Below are 12524 nucleotides of genomic sequence, written 5' to 3'. Positions count from 1 at the left end.
ATATGCTAAAATGTGCCTTTATGAAAACAATTTCAATAATATTTCAATGAAATATTAGGGGACTTCGCTTTTTGTTCGCTGATGCTCGCTAAACTCCAGAGATTTTCGTAATCTCATTTGGTTTGCAAAGATTTAAATTTTCACAAGGAAGAATCTGGTTAAAATACGCGTTACGATTTGAACAAAACGAAGATCCCGCTCCCTTTTTGATAAAAGAATTAATTTAAGAGCTCATTACAACTAGAACAATATGAAAATCCCGCTCCCATCCGAAGGACCCGCTCCGAGCTTTCAAAGAAGCAAGAAAAGAACCTTTCGATATATAATAAAAATGTGTTCAAATGGCTTCACCTGTATAGAAGTATTTAAATAACTAGAACCACATAACTTAAATGACCCTTTAAAAAAAAAAAAAAAAAAAAAAAAAAAAAAAGCATTAAAATAAGAGTAACAGTCATTGAAAGCCTCCATTAGAAAATAGCTTTTGCAAAAGGTAAAAAGAAAGATTCACAGCTTTTGTTTGCTTGAAATACGGGCGATATGACTTCATTTAAATTTTCTTGTGGCTCCCAAAAGTCTTCGTACACCTACGCCTTTTAATGAAATAGACCCCTATCCATTGGTTAGAATTAATATTTCAGAATAGGTATTTAATTATAAGATCTATGATCAATTTTTGACAAAACTACATGAAAAGTTTTTTAAAAATATAAAAACTTAATTTTTTAAAAATCAAAAACCAAAAAGTGCAGGAAATTTTATTTCACAAAAGTCTTCGTACACTTTATAAAATGTCTATATATTATTGAATAATCTAACTTTTGATTAAGTTATTAATTAGTAGAATATCATACAGTATTCATAACACTTTTTAAACGTCTGGGAATAGATTTCATTCTTTTTCTTTCTTTTTTTGCGTAATTTCTGAGTAAGTGTTCAACCATACTTCGAGTCTTACTGTTTCTAGCTCTATTTTCGTTTCAAAGCCGTATTTTCGTAATCTAGCGAGTAGATATCTCTAAATATGTTACATTAAGTTCAAATCTGGATTGTGGGGTATTTTCTACACTTAGGGACAATTTTCGAGGCACTAGATGCAAATGTTGAAAACCGTGTGCTTCTTATCGTTATCTTGATAAAAAAACAAAGTTGTTTCCAATAACCAAATTTTTGACTAAAAGTCCAAAACTGGTTTTTAAAATATTTAAAGGAACAGCATGATTCATTATTTCATCAAAAAATTCCAAACTACTAAGTCCTGATGCTGATATGCACCCTCACACTAGAACACCTTCACCGTCCTAATTAACTGATCCAACTAAGTCTTAAGATTCAGTTCCTAATTTTTTCTTCTATTTATAGTTATACAACAATTTAACCAAAAATGATGAATTCATTTTTATCTGTAAGTAAGACGTAATTCCAAAACGTTTTGAGCTTATTTATGATTGATTTTTAGACGAAAAGCGTAAACTCTCTGTTTTTCGAACGAACAAGAAAATTTCTGCGGAAGAGGTCCAATTTAATCCAGCTAACCAGAGAACTTGGCGAACAATTTTAGGTGAAAATTAAGTGTAAAAATTTTCATTTAACTCTGCAGAAACTTTTACGGCACTCAAATGTGAAATGTTCATAATTTTTTTAACTTTAAATCTCCGATCACGCTTTGTCAACTTTGCCGGTTGACCTTTTCTTCCCTTGTTTTCGGTCCGATTCTTTTCTTTAAAGCATTTTATCAAGCACTTTACTATACAATGGAATAAATTAACAAATTTAGAGACATTTTAAACCAATTTACCGCTACTATGAGGAAAAAATTCAAATTTCGAATGGTGTTTGTTGTTTTTCGTGAATATCAGCCATTTTATAGTAATGAGCACAAAATTAAGGAATAAATAAACAAAAAATTACAGCCAAATGACTTATAAGGGTCAACACAATGCAAAAATGTTGAAAAAATGGCATATGATAATTTTAATCATGAATTTATTCGACAATATTTGAGTGTACGATGACTTTTGTGGCGTGTTATTTCTCTGTCTCTTTGTTTTTTCACCCATTTCAAAAAGAAGATCCGTCAATATTTTGAAAAAAAAAAAAAAAACTACTTGGTTTTATTTAGAATGACTTAGGAATGATGTGAAAAATATTAGACTTCATATTCGAATTTAGTTTCGCGTTATTCTGGTTTTAGTAAAAATTTTTAAAGTGTACGAACACTTTTTGGAGCCACTGTATATGCCAACAAGATACCCGATTTCTACCATTTTTGATCCTATATAGAACAGTACGATGTTAGAAGAGTTAAGCACTTTCAACCATCTTCAGAAGTAACTTCCAACCTTCAGATTTAGAAAATGATGCTATGAACCGTGTAGAGTATTTTGTAACTTTCTTTTAATAAAATAGTGTAGAAAGCGTATTTCATAACTTTGCCTCGCGAGTGCAGCACTTTTTTTTTAATACCAAACATACCAAAAATTTTAAGAGGCGCGAAGTTAACAGGAATGAGTGAACCAATTATGGTAATTTTCACGTTTGAGACCTTCTCATAAAGCAATGTATGAGAACGAATCCAGAGAAGAAACTCATTTTACTAATGGGGTCGTTTCGGAAATTTTAAAAGTATTTTTTTCTGAAAGAGCATGTTTAAAAACATAGGATCTGATATTTTTTTAAATAATTCGACAAAATTTAGTATTTAAAAAAAAAATTAATCCGTGCGCAGATTCAATTTCTTTTTTACGCTTCTGCACATGACATCACAAATGATGAAATGCCATTGACTGATGCCATTAGCGCAGAGCGCAATATTTAATTCGCTTCTTTACTCACATGTACTGGTAACGATACGGTTAATAGCAAGCGTAGAGCGCAATATTTAATTCGCTTCTGAATTATCATAACCTGGAAACGCGGTAAACAGCAAGCGTAAACATTTAGCGCGCCAGTGAAGTAGTGTCACAGTACATCACTTATGACGTCAAAAAGACCACGCCCTGCTTAAAAACTAGGACATTTTCAAAAATTAATTAAAAATTAAATGTTTTGAAAACAAAAGATTTTCCTCGCTTCATGCTATTGTTTTTTGCTCATTCTATCAACTTCAGTGACTAAAAGTAGTACTTTTGACTGATGGAAACAACCCCATCAAATCGGTGGTAGTTGCAAAGAAGAGTGTGCATAGTTTGACACTTTTCATGTTAAGTTTCGGAGTGCCTAATGAATTGTTACAAATCCTGTAAATAGTAATTATTGTAGTAACGTAACCTGTAAATAGTTTCCCGTAATGAATATACAACCCCTTAACATTCGGCCGAAGTATACAACCCCCTATTCTTTTTTTTCTTATTTCATTCACTGATTTTATCAATGAAAGTGTAGTTGTAGAACGTTGTAGTATTTTCTGGAATCTTTGAGAGCTCTCTTTTCGGTGTGTATATAAACCGTTATGCTGGATAAAGAGGGAGTTTCGATTGAGAATTCGAACTGAGAGTGTGTATTAGCTCTGTTTATAGCGAGGCATTTCGCTGTGTTGTTTTCGTATTTGGAAGTAAATACGTGTGTAAACGTTGAGTTTACGGTGTTGCGTGATAATTGCTTAATTGCTGATGATTATTTTAGCAGTTGTTAACGATTTCTCCTGTACATAGTGTAAATAAAGCTCCTGTGTTTTTATCAAGAACTGTGTCTTCATTTCAAGAAAGTGGAAGTCGCACCGAATCCGTTACAGAATGAATGAAAACATTACATGTTCAGTCAAGCAGAATTAAACGTTGAGCTTTGAAAGGCACTAAGATCATTCCCGTTTTCTCCTTTTCCAAGAATTCTACTATACGGTATTGCTATTTTTTAACATCATTGATTCAATTAATATCCATTCCGTTGTAAACAGCACAAAAAGTTAGCAGTTGATCGCTCGAGATAAATTAAATAGAAAGCCAAATGTGCGCAGTTTTCTCTCACGCAATGTCCGATGTTTTAACGATTCAGAATAAAATCAAACGCAACGTTTTCCCTGTTTTCAATTTTTTGCCATTTTAAAATTATTTTTTATTTTTTGATGTCAAAAATCATGAAATCACAGGAAAAAAAAATACAGGTTTTTTTTTGAACGCTTACTAATTTGATGCCAAAGGTATCGTGCTTCACTCGAATGTTCTTAAGATGAAAAATAAGTAAACACCTTTGCTCTGAAATAAAAATATAGCTAAACTACACACGAAAAAAGAAAATCAGTAAACTTTGAATTTTTTCATTAAAAACAAAGTTGATTGAGACGAGAGAAACTTGTTTAATTGAAGGAAGTATAAACTTTTTAAAGTTCTTTGGAGTTTCACGAAAAGTTCTTACTGAGATATATAAAGGTCTTCGACTTTGCAAATGTATCAATTGAATGGGAAACTCGTCGCAAATTTAGGCAGAGTTACAAAATCTTTGATGAAAAAATCCTCAAAAAACTCTCTAACTACTTCAGAATTACGTTACAAAATATACCAGTCGCACGGCGCATTGCAAACTTTACTTCAATTTTAATCTACACTGGTGTGCAAAAATTAAGGACGAGACGGTTTTTTCAATATAACTTTGTACAAAAGCTTTCCAAATCAACGCATTTAATAAAGTAAGATCCCCAATACGTAAGGACATGTGTAATGTAAGCAACACTTACTAAAAGAGAAATCAGATGGTAAAAAGAAGCTTTATTGAAAAAGTAGCATGGAGCGCAATGCGACTGAAGGCCGAAACATCCCTGTGATGGGTGTCCAGCAAGAAACATCCGGTCTTTAGTAGGGGATATGATCTCCCCCGACTGCTAGGCAGGTTTCACAGCGTCTGCCCATGCTGAGAATGAGGGTGTCAATGAGTTGTTGAGGCATTGCTGCCTATTCGTCTTGCAGCGCCAATCGAAGCTCCCGAATCGTTACTGGTGGTAAGGTACGAGCTGCCAAGCGTCTGCCTAGAAAATCCCATACATGCTCGATGGGATTGAGATCCGGAGATCGTGCCGGCCAATCCATACGTTTAATATCCTCACTCTCTAAGAGCTGTTCGGCAGCTACTGTGCGATGACATGGTGCATTGTCGTCCATGAAAAGGAACTGCGGACCCATAGCGCCTCTAAAAAGACGCACATATGGAAGAAGAATCTCGTTACAATAACGGGTCCCGTTGACTGAACCTGCGTCAAAGATGTGAAGGTCTGTACGACTACCAAGCATGATGCCTCCCCAAACGAGAACACCGCGACCTCCATACCTGTCCCTTTCAATGATGTTCGAGGGATGATTGCGACTTCCCCGCTCTCTCCAGATGAGTATGCGATGAGAATCGCTACTCAGACTGAATCTGCTCTCATCTGTAAAGAGTACTCGTCCCCATTCATTGTCTCTCCAAGTTGTCCTCCAGTTTCATTTTTTATGCTTCTGCACTTGACACCATAAGTGATGAAAAGATATTCACTGATGCCATTAGCGCAGAGCGCAATATTTAATTCGCTACTGAATTATCATAAATTGGAAACGAGGTAGGCAGCAAGCGTATGCATTCAGCGCGCCAGTGGAGATGCGCCAAAGTACATCACTTGTGACGTCATAAAGATCACACTGAATCTGCTCTCATCTGTAAAGAGTACTCGTCCCCATTCATTGTCTCTCCAAAAGATATTCACTGATGCCATTAGCGCAGAGCGCAATATTTAATTCGCTACTGAATTATCATAAATTGGAAACGAGGTAGGCAGCAAGCGTATGCATTCAGCGCGCCAGTGGAGATGCGCCAAAGTACATCACTTGTGACGTCATAAAGATCACACTGAATCTGCTCTCATCTGTAAAGAGTACTCGTCCCCATTCATTGTCTCTCCAATTCCGGTGTTCCCGGCACCACAGAGAACGTCTTCTCCGATGGGCAGGCGTTAGAGGTGCACACCTTATAGGGCGTCGTGCAAACAGACCACCACCGTGCAGTCTTCTGGCCACGGTAAAACGCGATATCGGTCGTCCAGTCGCCTGTGTCGTGTGTCTAGCGATTTCTCCCGCTGTCTGCCGCCTGTTTCTTCTGGCCTGTAAGACAATATACCGGTCATCTGCGGGTGTGGTTCCTCGTGGACGACCACTACTGAACCCCCGGATAACTGTTCCTGTAGTTTGAAATTGTCTCCAAAGTCGTGAAACGATGCTGTGAGCAATTCCGAACTCTGCAGCCACACTTGTCACACTGCGGCCTTCCTCCAACTTCTCAATGATTCGACCTCGGGTAAAAGCATCCAGATGTCGTCTAACAGATTGATTATTTGCCATTTATCGCTGAGGCAGCAACTCGGTGTGATTTTAACTGCTATACGGCATGCAATCTCTTTGCCAGAAATACTGATCTTAAACCGACAACATGCTTTATACTACTCAGACACTCCCCCATTACGTCTGCCTGCATATCTGCGCATGTGCTACCGTACATCACCTTACTTAATCTCCTGATTGGTCTTTCTGTCCGCTCTGCCTCTTCGTTCAGCTGATATGCTAATTTTTCGACTTCGTCCTTAATTTTTGCACGCCAGTGTAGATCATCAGCTTGATACAGTGGCGGAGAAAAAACTACGTCACTTGAAAAAATTCACATTTTACAGAATTTCTCGTGAAATAAGTGAACAATGGAGTTATTTCCGAAATTTTAAAAGTATTTTTTTTTTCGAAAGAGCATGTTTAAAAGCACAGGATTTAACTATGTTTTAAGCAATTTAACAAAAGTTAATATTTTTCAACAATTATTTTAAACAGTGCAGTTTCATTTTTTATGCTTCTGCACTTGACACCATAAGTGATGAAAAGATATTCACTGATGCCATTAGCGCAGAGCGCAATATTTAATTCGCTACTGAATTATCATAAATTGGAAACGAGGTAGGCAGCAAGCGTATGCATTCAGCGCGCCAGTGGAGATGCGCCAAAGTACATCACTTGTGACGTCATAAAGATCACACATTTTCAAAATTGGACGTATAGAAAAATTAATTAAAAATTAAGTTTTGGGAAAATGACAGTTTTTCTCGTTCTATGTTATTATTATTTTTTGCTTATTCTATCAATTTCAATGATTAAAAGTAGCACTTTTGACTGAAGGAAACAACCCCGTTGTTCTGTAACTTTTGTCACATAACAGATATGCTTTAGCTGACATGTTTCAATAAAACTTAAACCACCATGCCTTTAGGGGACCAGCAAAAAATTGATGAAACCCAAAATCTTTTTTGATGATCCTTCCTCGTACATAGCTTGGAATAAGCTGTGCATTTCATAAATTAGTTTACTTAGTTTGTACTCTAATTTTGTATATTTTTGTGAAAATAACACTTACATTTACGAAGACATAAGTATTTCTTTCAAAATATCAGTTTTGATTGCATATTTTCGGCTCATAGCAAGCAGTTTTCCGTCATGGCTTACCAAACTTTCAGAAAACCTGACATCATACGTAAGAATCATTATACTAATGAATTTTTGAAAATTTGATGAAATATCACAATTTAAAGCAATTAATTTCTCGCTGCGCATAAAAAAGCAAAAAGGATCCAGTTGAATATCAAGATATCTGCGACCTAATGAGACGCATTTCAATTTATTTAAACGGATCGCACTGAGCAATTTCGGCAAGTTTTGCAAATCTGTATATGTAAGACGCCGGAAAGCTTTTGTCTTTGTGTCAATGAATCTGATATTTTAACAACTCGAAAAGCTAAAAATCAAATTTTGTATTTGTTAGAAAAAAAAATCTAACTAAAATAATCTTACATTAATACTTCATAATAAAATTTTCGTTCTATTATTCTTAAATTTCAAATTTTTTTAGAAGTAAAAATATATAAATATATACGAATTACAGTCATTGGTTTTTTAAACTTGTTAAATTTTCCAATTTTTCTTAAAAATTTTTAAATCCAGTTTGGTAAAAATTCTGCTTGCCAGAATTTTCAATACAATATAAAATAACATTTAAAAGCTTAGCTTTCTTCTAACTCCTAGAGTTCTTTGGCCAAAATCATTTAAAAACTGATTTACTTCCTCAGAATATGACAACACAATCATGCCATTGAAAACTTCACATCAATTCTCCATCCAGAACGATACATGCTAACTCAAGTGAAGAATAGAGAGGAAAAAAAATCGTTTGTAGTTTCCGTCTTTGCACCAGAGGCGCTCTCGTACGCAGAGAATGAGGAGAAGAAGATCACGATGGGAAGACAGCTGAAGAAAACAATCAGCAAAAAGATCCTCCACGCCGCATAGCGACCGGGCCGCCAGTTGGCGCCAGTTCCACACTAGCTCTCCCGGATCGATCCACACTGCAGAGCCGGACTGTTTCGGGCAGGACAGCACCTGAGAGCCTTCGAACGAGCTCCAATGGCGACCCGATGATTCAGGTTTCCATCCGCCGGGTATGCGGCACGCGTTGTGAGGTAAGACAACCAACGGATCCTGGATTATAAATTGTTCTCCCCCCCCCCACCCCTTTGGAATCGAAACGGCACTTGTTTGTTGTGCGATCCTGAATGGGATTACGTGGAAGATATCCAAAGGAATTTTTACTCGGACCTCCGAATGGCCCACGAGATTTGAGAAATCGTATCGACTGATAGATAAATAGCCTGTTGTGTGGGTGGAATCGCTTGTTTTGAATTCTTGTATGCTTCACAGTTTATTGTTTTTGATGCACAGCACTGAACTGGTTATTATGCACCTAAGCTTTTTATAGCATAACACAAATAATGATCCAAATCCTTGGGAGCATTATCTGCGTGTGAAATATTTATTTTATTTCATTTGTCTGTTTTTCTATCTTGTAATTATTATTGCATTATTTGATGTGATATTTACATTATTGGCTATATCAACAACTAACATTTATGTATTGTTTGTACACAGTTTGAATAACAATCGTATTTCACACCACAAATCGAAGTGATCAAGACCGAATTCTGTATCAATTCTTAAGGTTTCACATTTCGCTGAACTTAATTTGAGCGCAAGAATTGATTAAAAAAATTTGAAACAAGGGGGCGTAAATCACATCTGTACCAAAAATATAAACTTACGATCAGTATGATGGGGTTCGCAACTATTGTGGTTATTTATACGAACTGTTATTCTGCAATGGTTTTTCAAGGGCTTAATTAAGGAATGAAATCATTTCGTAATCTATACCAAAAACATTCAGCTTTTATCAGTGATTAAAACGATTGCATACATTGTAATTTGTGTACCTAAAGATGGTTTGCATCTCATGTATTCAGTACCAAAGAGTACGATGACAATCATTTAACACTAACAGTTTACTAAAGTTTGTAAATACTAGCACATATCAGAAATGAAAATACAAAAAAATCGCTTTCTGATTTCTATAAGGATCTTTAAAAAAAAAAAGTTAACTGCAGATGTAACACCAAACAACAAATAGAATACTTTCCATTTTTTCTTGCTTTATCAAATTAGTTGTAGTATACTTCACAAGCTATTGATGCGATTGAAGTATTTTATTTGTTATCAAATACAGGTTTTTGTAAATCAGTTCTGATGGTGATTGAATACGTTCGCGGTGAATGTCAATGAAGTACCGGCTTTTAAATCATATGTAACAGTTTGCTCAGGGGTGCCCGTTACCCCAAGAGACACGTGGAGTTTCTTCTCGGGCTGTAAAGACGGTTGTAGCGGAAGAAAACTTATTTACATTGAGCTCAATAGTTTAGTGGAATACGCAAAATAGTATATATATTTCTGTCTTACCTAATCCCTTCACCATAAAAATTCAGTACTATTTTTATAAAAATATTAATTCAAAATTCCCTGCATCGATAAATGCGACATTGTTTTCAAAAATAGTTATTTTAATTGACTTAATTGCGCATGCTGTTATATCCTCTGGATGTTATTGCATTAATGACATTTTTAAAAGAATGGTAAGATTCATCATGGGCAATTCTACGGGGTAACTGACTGACATTTTTGAAGCAAAACTACGTATTTTGTATCATTTAGCCCAAAATGTATGTTGTGAAGACGATCTTTTGCCCTGGAATATTGTATTTTTTAAGCTGAATTTAATGGTCTGATTGAATTCACGAAATACATTTCGGATGTTTTTTAAATATCTATTAAAAACATGGTAACTGACTGACATTTTAAAAACAACTATATCGGTCAGTTATGATGCTTTTAGCATTTTTTTTAAATCGTCCAAAATGTATTTTGGAAATTTAATTATACCACTAAATACAGCCTAAAAAATACAATGTTCCACGCGAAAAGATTGTTTCTACAATGTATACTTTGCATTGAATATTACAAAATACGTATTGTTTTGCTTCAAAAATGTCAGTCAGTTACCCGTGGAATGGCCCTTATCCATGAAGCTTGTGAATCACGAAAGTTCTGAGAGCAATTGAAGGGTTGATTTTCTGTTTTTTTCGTACGATTATGTCTTGAGGGGTAGACACATGGGGAGGTTCAACTTCTAACACGACTCCCCTAAACCGTCGACACTATAATACATCCTGATTGGTGTTCAAATAATTTATAAATAAAATGTAAAAAATTGCAGTGATCTTTTTAATGAATTAAAATTTTTTTTAAAGAAAACATTTGAAATACTACTTTGCATTGCTTTTGAAATTAATTAGAAACGTTTTTGCCGCATAAGGTGCTTAATTATTCCCGGTCGATTTGGTGCATTTTTTTTTTTTTTTTGACACCCAAGCAGAATATTTTCGTACCCAAACCGCAAGTTCGTTCGCAGGGGAGGAGGGGGTGGGGATCATTCCTCAGCATCATTCCCTCCCCCCAAGCTGGCAGTCTTTATCCGCTCGTTTGTCTTTTCGAAGTAATTTGAATTATTTAATTTGTCACTTTGTCATTCATATATTTGTTTCATATCGCCAAAGATCTAGTAATTAGTAAACAGTAAAATATTTCAATAGTCATAAAACGGACCTAAATATTTAGATTATTTCACATGAGGCAGTGAGAATCAAAGGGATGTAAATTGACATTTTGAAGTTTTGAGTAAAACGCGTTTAAAGATAACATCCTAGGTAGGCTATTATTGATTTTTCTTTTCTAAATCATGTTATACAGCACCTACCAGGGCTACTAGTACTATCTCTTTCCCTAAGATAGAGGAGAGGTACCCCTACTATTTGTACTGGTTGTCTCCAAATTCTTAATTTTGCCACTTACACCCCTTTGCTTCTCAATGCCTCATATGTCATCATATTTTGGATTATGATTATTTCTCGAAGAAGCATTAAAATGATTTCAACTAATTCATCAAATATCTTTACGAATATTTACAAAGTTTCTTTGGTTAATCCGTCTTTATTAGCAGCGTAATATCAGTAAGCTATTAAGAGTAAAATCGTCCAAGAACTATAGGGGCAAATAAAAGGGTTAATAATTTAATATGATTGTATTCTAAAGGAATAATTTGAAACTCGTAGCTATTAGTACTATAATATCAAAGAGTTTAGAGTAAACCATCCAATAGCTTCTATGTGAATTCTTAGAATTATATGTCAAATTAAAATATTGACAATTTTATACGATTACGTAGTAAAGGAATAATCTGAATTTCATAATACGAGTATTTAGAGTAAAATGGCACACAATTTCGTACTATGGGAATTACGAGAATTCTATGTATAATAAAAGGGTAAATTACTTTTATACCATTGTACGGCAAGGGAATAATTTGAATTTCGTAGCTGTTATTATTACTATATTATGATGAATTATTTAGAATGAAATCGCTTAACAGTTTATATGGGAATTAGAGAAATTCTATGGTAATGAAAGGTTTAATGCTTTCGTACGATTGCGCAGTGAGAGAAAAAGTTAACGTCGCGGCTATTAGAGTTAAAACATAATCGAGTTATTTAGAGTAGATCGCTCAACAGCTTATATCTGAATTACAAGAATTCCATGTGCAATGAAAAGTTTAACTCTCTTATACAATTGTGTAATAAGGAAACAATTTGAATTTCATGCTATTATTGTATTAGCGAATTGTTTAGAAGAAAATTGCATAACAGTTTATTTTATATGAGTTACAAGAATTCGATGGGCAATAAAAGGGTTAATGTTTTTATACAATTGCATAGAAGGGAATCATTTTAACCTCCTACTATAGTGCCAACGAGTTTTTTTAGAGTAAACCCAACAGTTTGGATATGAGTTACAGCAGTGGCACGGTCGGTACACCCCCGGTTAAAATTTGGGGTGTCAATTTCCCCTCCCACCACCACCCGCAAAAAAAAAAAAAAAGTCATATAATTTTTGGAAACAACTTGTTATTTTTGTGGCAAGCCTGCTCTGAAGATAAGGAAGCCTGATAGCACCGCCTAAATTTCTTGTTTTTCCAATGTATCCCTTGCTTTGACTAATTCATAATGCATTTTGAAGTTTTATTTACTAATTGTTTGTTTCATTAATGACTATAGAACAGAGCATTGTTCACATAATTGCTAAATCTGTTTA

General features: G+C 34.8%; 1 protein-coding gene across 1 annotated transcript in view; it reads left to right on the top strand.

The window, feature by feature from the left end:
* The first annotated feature begins 7994 nt into the window (after positions 1-7994).
* LOC129220433 (glutamate-gated chloride channel-like) overlaps positions 7995-12524 on the top strand; it is a 191103-nt gene continuing 186573 nt past the window's right edge. Inside the window, exon 1 of the mRNA XM_054854856.1 lies at positions 7995-8455. The gene's annotated coding sequence lies outside the window, so the exon portion shown is untranslated. The remainder of the gene's footprint in view (positions 8456-12524) is intronic.

The sequence above is a fragment of the Uloborus diversus genome, chromosome 4, assembly GCF_026930045.1.
Source record: "Uloborus diversus isolate 005 chromosome 4, Udiv.v.3.1, whole genome shotgun sequence".
In the NCBI taxonomy this organism is placed as follows: domain Eukaryota; kingdom Metazoa; phylum Arthropoda; class Arachnida; order Araneae; family Uloboridae; genus Uloborus; species Uloborus diversus.
This window is presented reverse-complemented; position numbering and strand designations above follow the sequence as displayed.